The sequence below is a fragment of the Grammomys surdaster genome, unplaced genomic scaffold, assembly GCF_004785775.1.
Source record: "Grammomys surdaster isolate TR1022 unplaced genomic scaffold, NIH_TR_1.0 92505, whole genome shotgun sequence".
Taxonomy (NCBI): domain Eukaryota; kingdom Metazoa; phylum Chordata; class Mammalia; order Rodentia; family Muridae; genus Grammomys; species Grammomys surdaster.
In genome coordinates, this window is record NW_021607812.1 from 1 (window position 1) to 11,618 (window position 11,618).

An 11,618-nucleotide genomic window follows, 5' to 3' on the forward strand; every position below is an offset into this window, starting at 1 on the left:
TCTACCTCCCCTTGAGCTACCTGCCCACCTCCCTTGTGGATGCCTTTGTCTACTGGACTTCTCCAAAGCCTGAGAAAGCCCTTTGAAGCCTAGATCCCTTTGTGTAGTTGGGTCAATAGAAGTACAGTGTGAGGGCTAGAGTCTCAGGACAAGGAAGAAACCTGGGCTCAGCACACATGTGATGTTTGTAGTTGTCTGGCTTTTCTTTCCACACCATAAACATCATGGATATGGGACCACAGGAAACTGCAGTGCTTAAACAATCATTACCATTGTTGATGAAGTACAAAATGATCTTCCCTGTCTTGGGTTTATGCATTTTACTCAAGATTTTTAAACATTTGTTCTTATTCATCTGTATACATATGTAACTGTTATCTAGGTGTGTAGAGTACCCATAGGGGCTGGATCATTGCATCCCCTGGAACTGGAGTTTCAGGTAGTTGTGAACTACCTAACCTTGGCATTGGCAAAAAAATTTGGGTCATCTACTAGATAACCAAGTCCTGTCACCAGCTGTTCATGATCTGAAGTCTTTGTTATGCTTTAAGTTAATAACCAAGTTAGTTTGAGGCAGGATCTCACTTGTCACACAGGTTCATCATGACCTTCTGAATTACTGGCCTTGTTACAATTCAGCTGGCTTGTTTCTGAAACCCTGACTAGTGCAGGTGAGGGAATGGAGAAAAGACAGACACACAGACACATGTACAGAAAAGATGGTGCCGATGGTTTGTGTCAGCACTGAGGATCCTCAGCTACCTCCCCTACAACCTCAGCTCGTTTATCATGAACGGCAAGGGGGTGGGGCCAGCTAGTCCTGTCTGAAGGCAGCTGTCTCAGGCTGGAACCTTCCAGAAGGGGGAAGCTGGAGTTGCTAGTATTTACACTCTGGTCAATCATCCACCAAACCCTGAGCTTGTGTCAGTGGAAGAAGGCTTTGCCAATTCTTAGCATGAACTATATAGAGAAAAGCTTTGCCAGTTTGTGGTGCCTGGCCAACAGTACATATACACCCAGGACTACACTCATGCAGGGCTTCCTCTGCCTCTTTTGTCGCATGTTTTCAGGGTGTATTTGAGCCTTTAATACCAGTTTAATGTCAACAAGGTGAATTTCTGCTCTTAAGAGGTCACCTCTTTTCTTATCTCAAATTTATTTTTGTGTGTACAATTGTATACGTGTGTGTGTGTGTGTACACATAACACACATATGGACATACAAGCACATGTGCACACACACTCACACACACATATCCTCTTCCCTCTTATCCCCTGCGCCCTCCACCTAACTTCTTGTCTTCTGAACAAGTCCATGGCATATTTTCTTGTACGGTATGTACTTCTGTCCTACTGCATTACTTAGGACTGCCTGTATCAACATGGGTGTGTGCAAGGAATGATTAGCTCGGCTCGTGTCAGTGCTCACACAGGGGTTCTTGAATCTTGTTTGGCGGTTGTGATTCCAACAGGTCTGCTGACCCAGTCGGCTGGGACCACGACTCTGGGCAGCAGGAGTGCACCCCAGAAGTTCTATTGAGAAAGTTCTGCACAAGGCACCGGGCAGGCACTGTGCTGTTAGATTTGGCCAGGGACCTGCCCGGCTTTGTGAGTTCCCACTCAGTCAGAAGTTCTGTGACGTGAGCAGGGCTTTCGAGTGAGGATCCTCGGGCCTGGAGTTGGCCAGGGACCCACTGGCCACCTTTCTGGGGCTCCTAGTCATTGCTGAGTGCCACAGCAGAACAGAGGCTAGAGGCACATGGGCACAGGACCAGCACCTGCACTGAAAAAGACAAGGGAGAGAGAGAGAAGCCCTAAACGACCCCCTTGCAAAGCATTTGCTTATTATATTCAATGGGATAAAGGCTGCTTGTTTGAAGATGCAGACCCCGGCCCAGCCCCACAGCAGAAAACACAGAGAAGCTTTCCAAGATGGCAGGCCCCAATGAAACGACAAAGTCCATGATTCCAAAATGGCTGTATTTTCATAGCGAATGATAGTTGAATGTGGATATTCACCCCCACTTAAGTCAGGGGAGACCTAACATTAATAGCGAGGGAAGAAAGGGAGGGTCTGGGAAAAGAACAGGGACTTAGCTATGCCCTCTGGCTTTTAGGTATCTCATTGATATGGAAATACTTTGAGGCTGAAGCCTGTAGTCACAATGTCTACCTGTGTTAGGTGACAAATCTTTGGGAGGGGCTGCCTTGCCCTAAGTGCCTGCAAGGCGCAGGTCCATGGCAAGTCAGGATCCTGGGGTCTGGGGACGAGGCTGAACACCTACCATTGCACCATTGGTGTTGGAGTTTGAGGCCTGTGCCACACCAGATACCAAGCCATCCCTTCATGGGCCCACAGGTATGGAGTTATTTACTTGACCAAGAGCAACATATCAGTAACGACTCTGTTGAGGAATTTGCCCCCCACTCCCTCAGCAACCATGAAATGCCTGTCGTTCCACGGGGGGTAGTGGCCTTATGAGCCAACACCACTAAACTCTGACACCATGGATTGGACAAGCTGATAACATCACTTTTGTATACAATACTCTTCCTCATCCAGATCACAGGAATCCAGCTGGCTTTATTGCTACCCAAGATTACATTTTCATCAGTAAATTCTCCCCAATACATTGCAGTCTGTGCCCACCTTGACCTTCCTGACCATCTTCTTAAAACTCATAGCACCTTGGGGTTGTTGATTCTCCTCTATCTAGGCCAGGTTGATGGAAAACACCAAAGCAGGAGTAGCCTGCTTCTCTCCTTATGCCCATGCTGAGACCATAGACCCTCAGACACTGAGGATCTGAATGTAGCAGACTCCATTGCATAAGGACTGTAAAGATAGGAAGGTGCCTTGGAACTCATTCAGACTCGTTGGCCTTAGCCCTACCCACTGGAGAAGCATTATTTTGGCATACATTCTGGACAGACACTATCCTTCAGGAAATCTAAAGAGGAGCCATACTGTCAGTTCACATGACTGTCCATGGAGCACTTCATGGTGATTACAGGATGCCAATTCATACAATAGTTGGGGGTGGGGGTGGATGAAGAAGCAGGAGAAGTAAGGAGAAAGAGGAAAGAATAAGCCAGGTTCCATAGCTATGGACAACTTTTAGTTTCTTATCACATGGTCAAAAGATACGCAATGTAGAAATGGACACTATGCAAGTTCTCTATGGAAACCAGAGACTCAGCCATATGGATATCCCAGTGAGAAGGATGGAGAAGACTGGTGTGCATAGCCGAGCTTTGCCTTCAAGGCTGACCTAGGTATCAGGGAGGAGCTGATTCCACCCAGAGCTGGAGTTTTCAATCCACATGTGGGGCCTTGCCCAGGTCCTTCTCTACCTCCTGTCCCTCTGCTTCCTGCTGCTGTTCCTCTTGTTCTGCCTCTGCGTCCTGCTGCTCCTCCTGTTGCTCCTCCCCCTTCTGCTCCTCCTCCTCCTGCTACTACTCTTGCTCCTGCTCTTCCTGCTGCTGCTCACCCTTGTGTTTCTCCTCTTTCTTTTCCTCCCTCTCCCCTAATTCCTCCTGTTCCTCCTCTTGATAATCCTCTTCCTGTTCCTTTTTCTCCTGCTGCTCCTCCTCCTGCTGTTCCTCCTCCTTCTCCTCTTTCTCCTCCTCCTGTTCTTCCTTCTACTCCTCTTCCAGTTCTTCCTCCTGCTGTTCTTCATCCTACTGCTCCTCTTCCTGCTGATGCACCTTCTTCGATTTTCCTCCTATTCCTGCTACTCCTCTTCTCCTTCTTTCTGTACCTCTCTACCTCTTGCTTCTGCTCTTCATCCTTCTTTTCTGGCCTTGATCCTCCTCCTGATGCTGCTTCACCACCACACCCTGCTCCAGCATGTCACCAGTCTCCTGCTGCTCTTCTTCCTCTGCTCTTATTCAGGCTCCTGCTTCTTCAGTAGTTGCCTGGACTCTCTTTCATTCTCTTATTACAGTAATAGAGAAGAGGAACGAAAATGCCTCACAGCCAATAGGACCTAAATATTCTCATCCTTGCCCATATCTAGCTAACAGAAGCCTGAAGAGCTCCTGGGCTGAACAAATGGCAGATTTCATTTCCCTGGTGACCTCTTGTTCCTTTACCTGTGAATTCACCAACCCCATCCATTCAGTATCATTTCCTGCTTCTCACACCTACTGTCCATTCCTTACTGATCGTGACAGTAATCGGCACTCTTGTTGGTGTCAAGGTCTTCTAGGACACAGCAGGATCTAGAGTTTCTGGATAAGTCAGAGAGAATAGGAAAGTGAATGTGACTATGTTGCAGGAGCCACAGGGTGAAAAGAAAGTCTCAGAGACACCTCCCTGATTCATGAAGGTTCCTCAGTTGATCCACCCCTACTGAGATTCTCACACAAGCCAAATAACAGTGTGCACCTGCTCCTCTTCTCTGTCCTGGGTAGGGTGTGCTTGTAACATTCCAGGCTAGGTCCTATGAATTTCCAATACTGCAAGTATCCTGATCTCTGGGCTGCTCTGATGTACTTAGATCAATGGGAACTGAGCCATCTACTAAACCCAGGTGTCTGGTTCAGTGCAGGGGCGAGCACTTTCTTCTTAAAGGCAGTCTTCCCCAACCAACTAACCCTTGCTTCTTCGTGCAAAAAGGGGAAGGAGGATGGTCCCTAGTGCTACAAGGTTGGAAACAGGCCCACTGCCATGCCTGTTTCCAGTCTAAACCATATGTAGCCCCTACTCAGTCTTCACTAAGGTGCCAGAGGTGAAGGGACACTTGTGATCTAATACCTGAAGGTCTAGACTACTGGTTCTCAACCTGTTTAACAGAGTGGTCCTATAACACGGTTCCTCATGCTCTTCTGAACCCCAACGATAAAATTACTTTTTACTGCTACTTCATAACTGTAATTTTGTTACTTTCATAATTATGTACATAGACGTAATTATGAATCATGATATAATTATCTGTGTTTTCCAGTGGTATTAGGCTACCTCTGGGAAAGGGTCATTGTATCGCCAGGTGGGATCAACACCTACAAGTTGTGAACCATTGGACTAGAGGTTGCAACATAATAAGGTGCACATCTCACAGAGGGCCACAACAACAATCAGAATAAATATTGTAGCTTCTTGTAGCAGCGGAGGAGGAGGAGGAGGAGGAGGAGGAGGAGGAGGAGGAGAGGGAGGAGGAGGGGGAAGAAGAAGAGGAGGAGGGGGAAGAAGAAGAGGAAGAAGAAGAGGAGGAAGAGGAAGGAAAGGAAGAAGAGGCTAGGAAGATGGCTGAGTGAGTAAACTATTGGCAGCCCAAGAATAACAACCTGACATCAGTCTCCAGATTAGAGAAGCTAAGAACACCGTTGTTGCTGCTCTTCTTAGTCAGGTAACGTGGGGATGAGCAGAATTTGGGAGCTCACTAGTCAAGGAGAACAGCCTACTCGTGAGCACTGATCTAACGAGAGACAAGGCCTCAAACAGAAGAATATGAACAAATAGCTAGGCAGTAGTAGCACAGGTGGTGGGGGCACACACCTTTAACCCCAGCACTCAGGAGGCAGAGGCAGGCAGCTCTCTGAGAGTTTGAGGTCTGCCTAACCTACATAGTGACTTCCAGGGGAGCCAGGGCAGCACAGAAAAAACCTGTCTCAAAAAACCCAACGCTAAGAAAAATCTTACAAACAACAAGCTAAGTTGGGTATGGTGCTATATATCAGTAATGCCAGACACTCACAGGCTGGGGCAGGCAGATAAGAAAGTCAAGCTCAGCCAAACTCATGTACCCAGATTCTGTCTCAAAACCAAAACACGTAAAATTTTAAAAAGAAAGAAATGAATGGCCCTTTAACACAGGGTCTCAATATCTGTTTTCTCCTGTGTAAAAGTACTTTTGATTCGCCCCTTAAAATTGTTGTCTCTGAGGTTTACTGCCTCTGTCTGCTAACCTAAGTCTAGTCCCGGAAGGTGCTAGCATCCATACAATCTAATCAAGGCCTAGAATGTTTTCACCCTCTGATAATCACTGAACTCTGGCTGGTTGGTTCAACTCAGCTGTTCTGGCTCAAACCCCTCTCTAAGATGATTGATTCAATCTGGTCTTACTAGGCTTCTTCTGAATTGCTCTATTTGGCCTCAAACTATCTCTGTCAATCTGTCTCTAATCTTCTGACTCCTCATTCTCCAGCTCACTCTGTTCTCTCTGTTTCTCTGTCTCTGTCTCTCTCTGAAACCTGTCCGTGTACAACTGTCCCAGTAAAACTGGCTCCTCCTTCCTCTCTGTGCTGCTCCACTCACCCTCTCAACTCTACTGAACTCTTTCCTTGAACTCTAATGTCTTCCTGTTCTGTACTCTCTTCTTCTGTACTGTCTGTTTCTCCATTAATTAGTTTCCTTTTCCTCTCTCCTCTCATGGCAGTTGGCCATATCCTATTCTGTGAAATCTCTCTGATTTGTCATTTTGTCTGCCGCTAATTTGGACATTACTTTCAAATATGGATACTTCCTTCTACAAATTACATTTACCTTAATTGTTTAGGATTTAAGGTGAGTACTAACGGCATCTCTGTATTCCAGCCACAGGGATTAGACTGTGTTCTAAGGGTTGAGTCACACATTAACTAGAAACCAGTTCAAAGATCCTATAACACTTTAACTAGATTTGCCGATGATAACATAGTCTCCATTTTCATTCTTAGGGAAGACATTAGAACATCTGGAGAGGTTGCTGACAATGACACTTTGGGGTTGAACCCAGGACTCTGCCACTTCCTGGAAATGTTTTCCGTGATTATCCCTTACTTCAGAGAATCACCACAATCCTACAGACATACAGAGCAAAGTCTTCAGAAGACAAGTCCAAGAGCCTCTCTGACCCAGCACTGCAAATACTGAGCAGAAAACAAAAGACCAGGATCCAGACATGGTACTGACATCATCCACCAAGGGACTGTAGGAGGAGAGTAGAGGTCAGAAGGCATGAGGAGTGGTACACAGAAAATTGAGATGGGCAGCTAGTGAGGCTACAAAACAGGATCTGGATCCAGCCAGTATCTCCCAGGGCATCTCTTGGATGGCCATTCTTCTGCTTTATCCTGTGAGCCAGGATACTTGAAAATCCTGGGAGAGCAGCAATGGCCACTGTCCTCTGAGGTGGAAAGAGCTGAGCAGGTGAGAGGTTAATAGTCAGCTCATATTGCTAGCCCTTCGTGGGGCAGTCCCCTCTCCCCTATCTCTATCTCTATCTCCCACTGCTACATGAAGCTGAACCAGTTCAACTCACAGGACACAAGTAATCTTTTCAACTTTTATCCTGAAAAGAAAACAATCCAAGGAAAGCCATGGTTTTAAGACAAATACAATTTTGGTTTTGTTGTTCTTCTTGTTGTTGTTGTTGTGTTTTCTATCTTAGCCAGATTGTATCACACCAGCAAAACCACCTCCTAACGACAGCCTACTGATACAGTATTAAGGCATGAAGTGTGGTGGTAGCCATCACACCAGATACCATGGAGAAAGGTGATTGTGAAGTGGATTATTTCTATCTTCCATGATGTTATGAGTAGCCAGGCTATGCACATTAGGAGGAAGGGAGCCATACAAAAAGCATATCCTAGGTGTTTACAACCTCTGCAGTTCCATGAATTCTCAGACTAGGCTATGATGAAGCAAGCCATAGGAAGCTGCCCAACTTCTTTGGCTATTGCCAGCCTTTTTATATCACTATCTTTGGCAGAATTCATTGGCTCTTTCCTCTGAAATTTACTGGTTTTCACTTGTATGGAAGGAGGATAAATTTAGTGAGTATAGTGAACAATGTGCCCCAGAGTCCATATCTCCCTCCACCCACCCTACTTCCCCCCAATCCCCACACACATGAAGATTCAGAGGGCTTGGGCAGACTTTGGAATATTCCAATAATAATTGGCATCAAAATGAAATGTGGGCAGATAGCTCAAGGGGACATATAAGAGCATGGCCTCCCAAACTGCGGAATATCGGGTGCAAGGGTGACAGGCAGTCAGAGCATGCTCCATACAGTCAGTCACCACAGACAGGTCCTCTGAATATATGTCCGCCAATGACTTTACTGTTTTCATGTCTGTGTTTAATGAGATATTATTCCAGTCAACTCCACATCCAACCACACCTGTTGTGTAACCAACCAAAGAGGGCTTCTCTAAAATCCATGTCTTCCACACTCAGACCCATGCCTAAGTCTAGCTTGCCCCAGTTCCTCAGAAAGGGCCACAACAACTTCAAGCCAACACATTCAAGGAAGAGCTGTGTCAGAGAACAATCTGGCAGAATAGCCAGAGGTTCTCTCTTAACATTGAGACCAAGCCCAAGCTCATAGAAAGTGGTGATCTGATACCTCCATACCTGGTTTCATCTTCACCATCAAAATAATGACAAGTTAAGAGAAAACAAAGTTTTCTATAAAGCAGTTCTATAAAACAGAACTTCTTTATGTGACCAGAATGCCATAGGCTCCCAAGGAAAGAAACTAATGAAGAAGAATTGCCTGGGCCAGACTTTGTACCAGTAGCAAAACGGCACAGAAGACTCAGGGTGTAGGATGAAGCTTTCCTGTGATTCCTACAGGTCACTTACAGGAGTCCAGATATTTCTCGCAATAGATCTCCTTGACCTCTGAGGTGGCCTGGTCCCACAACTTCTCTAAGTTATGTGACAGCCTCTTGACATCAGAGATTTTGGTCTTGAAACCACTAGGCTCTATGATAGCCACCTTCACTCCAAAATAGGAGAGCTCCCTCCTGTAAGGCAGCAGTCAAAGGTCATCTAAGACATCAGAGGTCTTTTGCAGAAAGTGATACAATTCCAACACAACGATCCACTGGAAAAAAAAGTTCAGAAGTTTTTGGGTCTGGATGTCCAGCAGATGGGTTTGTCACCTGTGGCAAGAGCTTTGTCTCTGTACTTTTGTATGTCACTCTAGTGTCACACAGACAAAGCTCACTGGTCTAAATCAAAATACTCAGTTCTGTGACACAGGTAGTCATCCATATACTGTACAAAGGGCTCACTAGACTTGTCTAAGTCAGTTCTCTCTCAGTCCTGGACCCACCTTCACCAACTACTGCCTAAGAAATCTCAAGGCACTTCCTTTTTGGCTTACTCAAGTGTCTTCAGGGACTACTTGTGTAGGCAATCATGGTACCTGCTTTTAGAGACCATTTTGCCTTGCAGCTAGCAGGAAATCTCACTCCGTTTGCTACAGTAGTGTAATGCAGAGGTATGCTGTATACTCTATAATGATCTATAAGGTAAAGGATACAGATTAACCTGTCATCACTATGGTATACAAACTTGAGTAGAACCCTCAGACTCTCCAAATGTCACCCTGTGACAATATACCCAGCTGCCAGGGCTGATTTAGCCTTGGCTCCAGAAAGACACAAAGCTAACAGCACTCTGCAAGCGATCACAGTGGGGACAGGCTGTTAACATTGTAACCCAGGATGTCCTGTTCTTTTCTAGTGTTTAACCCTTACCACAAACCCCTGCTGCAAAGCCCTCCAGAAATCTGACAACAACACTGTCACTACTGCTAATAATCTCTCAGTCTTTCTCATCGACTTTCTGTCTCTTTTCTCCTCTTTCACTCTCTCAATATTAGGATTTTTGTTGCTGCTGCTGCTGTTGGTCTTTTTGTTTGTTTATTAGGGTCAAAAATATCTTTTTGTGCCAAAATATGGGAATTGTGGACTTGAAACAAGAACTTGCTAAATAGTAGGAGGTGGGCTGAGTGTGATGCTCACACCCCCAGGGCATCCCCATCCAGAGAATCAAAGAAGGTGGGAACTATGCTCTTGGCCAAGGCCAGTAATGCCCCTGGGTATTCCACAGGGCAGGTCTCTGGAGCAGGAGTTTTAGTGAACCCAGGCCTCAGTCACATGACAAAAGGTTGGAGAGTGGTTTCCCAGCTAGTGACCACCTTACTATCAAGAGGAGAAGGTCAGAGAGTTCTCCAAACCAGGAGAAAAAGACTGTTCATGAGGGGTTCTCAAAGGTTGCAATTAAAATAAAACACCTCACTGAAAGGTTGCCATGGGACCTCATAATCAACTAATGCCTGAAAGAGTCTGAGAAGGCCTCTACACCATACTTGGAGATGCAGTAACCACCACCAATAGAGGACACTCGACACACGACACTGGAGACATTGACCATTCGGCCCCTTGCCCTCCTCACTAAGGGCAACATGCTCAGAGTCACCTCAATCATTCCCAACAGGTTCACATCCAGTACAGTTGCATAGTCCTGTTTGTTCATCCACTTATTGGGACCTGAGGGCTTGGAGATGCCAGCATTGTTGACCAGACTCCAGAGTCCTGGAAATGGTTGGAAGAAGAATGAATCATGGGACTAGTTTAAACTAAAATCCGCATTACACGGGGTGTGGTGAGACCATTCAGAAAGTCACTGGATGGAGAGTGGCGGACAAATAACAGCATATTGTCAGCAGGGCTGGTGTGTCCCATCACAGGATGGATACCTTTCTCTTCTTTTGATTCTTGACAGGTAGGCTCCCTGCTCAAGAACCACCCACCTCATGTTTGCTAATAGCAAGAGTGGAGGTCCAAGACATAGTATGCCTCTGTTAAGAGGGATATGTGGAAAGTATATTTATATCTTACAGATTAATAATATCCTTGCAGATAATGAAGCAGAAGAAAAAACAAGGGAAAACGAGATGAGGGATGGATAAAAGAAAAAAGGCAAAGCTAGTATTATAATGGAATTTGAGACACATGAACTAAAGGTCCTGCTGCAATTGTACTTTGAAGAAAGTTGGTCTTGGCAGGCTCAGCACCAACACTGAATGGTCTACAAAACTTAATGCATCACATTCTAAAAAGAAGTTGGGAAAAGTGTGTGAAGGGTGATAAAGGAAGGAGAGAGGAGAAGGGATGGCTGGGAAGAAGTTGAGGCTGGGTGGTTGTAATGCAGATACATTATACTTCTGTATGAAATTACTAAAAATTAAATAAGAAATGTTTAAACTATACTGATCAACTTTCCTGAGGTGCTTGCAAAACCCAAAAACAGGACGACAGACAGGGGAGATACTTTTACAAACCGTAATAATAATAAAATAATAGAAGGAGGACTGTGGCAAGGATGCAGGGACTCAGCCCAAAGATATACTTAAATTTTTTTTGTATTCGATATTTTATTTACATTTCAGATGTTATCCCATTACCCAATTTTCCCCAACTCCACCGAGGAACCACCAATCTCATCACCCCTCATCCTGTTTCTATGAGGATGTGCCCCCAGAAAGGACTCTGTTCTAACCTGGCACTTAACATCCAACAATCTAGATTGTCTGTGTAGAAAAGATGACAGAGCAGAGACAGGAATGTGAGAGGGTAAGTCCACATTAGGGCACCTTCTTGCCAAGCCCACAGAACATGGGAGACAGAAGACAGAGGCTGTAGAGAGGAGAGAGAACACTCAGGTGATATGCTGGGTTAATTCAGGGACCCCAAACCCCACTAGGGATCAGCCCAGAAAGTACAGAGGGGAGGCTCCTTTCCAGCAGTGAGATAAACTGAAAACACAAACAAGAATCTCAATGGTACATCTGTTCCCAACACGCTCCTTCACCCACTGAGTGGCTGCCACAATAC

General features: G+C 45.6%; 1 pseudogene; it reads right to left on the reverse strand.

Annotated features, from left to right (window-relative positions):
* Window positions 1–7,844: 7,844 nt before the first annotated feature.
* LOC114635323 lies at window positions 7,845–11,613 on the reverse strand (annotated as a pseudogene).
* Between the last annotated feature and the right edge of the window lie 5 nt (window positions 11,614–11,618).